The sequence below is a fragment of the Pseudomyrmex gracilis genome, unplaced genomic scaffold (genome assembly GCF_002006095.1).
Source record: "Pseudomyrmex gracilis isolate BER0280 unplaced genomic scaffold, ASM200609v1 scaffold_2904, whole genome shotgun sequence".
Classification (NCBI taxonomy): Eukaryota; Metazoa; Arthropoda; class Insecta; order Hymenoptera; family Formicidae; genus Pseudomyrmex; species Pseudomyrmex gracilis.
The window spans coordinates 2644-4242 of NW_018023488.1; positions in this window are offsets into that span (position 1 = coordinate 2644).

Below are 1599 nucleotides of genomic sequence, written 5' to 3' on the forward strand. Positions count from 1 at the left end.
CCCGGCGGAGAATCGAAAGATTCCCCGAGCGGAGCGGAAAAGAGAGCCGGTTTTCCCGGCGGAGAATCGAAAGATTCCCCGAGCGGAGCGGAAAAAAGAGCCGGTTTACCCGGCGGAGAATCGACAGATTCCCCGAGCGGAGCGGAAACGAGAGCCGGTTTTCCCGGCGGAGAATCGAAAGATTCCCCGAGCGGAGCGAACGGGATGCCGGTTTACCCGGCGGAGAATCGAAAGATTCCCCGGAGCGGAGCGGAAAGGATGCCGGTTTACCCGGCGGAGAATCGAAAGATTCCCCGAGCGGAGCGGAAAGGATGCCGGTTTACCCGGCGGAGAATCGAAAGATTCCCCGGAGCGAAGCGGAAAGGATGCCGGTTTGCCCGGCGGAGAATCGAAAGATTCCCCGGAGCGGAGCGGAAAGGATGCCGGTTTGCCCGGCGGAGAACACACGATTCCCCCTGGAGCGGAGCGGATGCCGGTTTGCCCGGCGGAGAATACAAGATTCCCCCTGAAGCGGAGCGGAGGCCGGTTTACTCGGCGGAGAATACAAGATTCCCCCTGGAGCGGAGCGGATGCCGGTTTACTCGGCGGAGAATACAAGATTCCCCCTGGAGCGTGTTTTTGGCCGGGACGGATGGTCGGTCCCGGTCGTAACGATTTGCATCGTTACATGTTAAATTATTAAAAATTATTTTGTTTGTGTAGTATTTTTTTGTTTTTTTATTTATTTTGTTTTTTATTTTTTCTTTTCTAATCGGATGACAGATCAAACTCCAAAATATGACCAAGCATTTCTGAATTTATTCTATTTATGTTACACTTGTAACAGTACAATTATTAACTTTTAAAAAACTAAATATTTTTTACTTTTTTTTACTTAAAAATGCTTAAAACTTAAAACAAGCAACACTATGCACAAATAACTGACTACGACTACGTTTACACGCACTGATAAAACCGTTTTAATAACAACCGTTTTTATGAAACTAACCAATCATAAGTATTCCTGTAAAGAATGGAATGACTGTGATTGGCCAGTTTCATAACTTCGGTTGTTATTAAAACGGTTTTACCAGTGCGTGTAAACGTAGTCACTGTAGTACACTTTTGTTACACTCTGGCGTTTTTCTTGAAAAGCATACACTTTACACAATGTTTCCCCCACTTCCAAAAAATGTAATGTATTAAAAGTGTAAGGTGTACACTTTACACTTTTCGTGTATGCAAGTAAAACAAACCTAATACTACATGCTTTGCATCTCAGTTTTTAATTATACCGGATAGAAATTTTATAAATGTTTATCCGACAGTCCGCAGTCTGTTAAGTGAGACGGAAAAATGAGTTGCATTGTATTTTTTATGTATAATAAATTTGTTAATTTTTTAATTTTACATAATTGTATGAAATATTAAATTAATTGTTTTAGAAATAGTAATTATTAGGAGTACAAATAAGTTTCTGCCGTTTTGAGAGAGATGGCACGGTACGAGGTTTACGTTAGAATTCGCAGATGATAACCGGCTTAAAAATTAGTCTGCTCATTCAAGAACAACATAACCCTATCATATTATTAACTTCGTATTAGCATCATATTTTTTTTT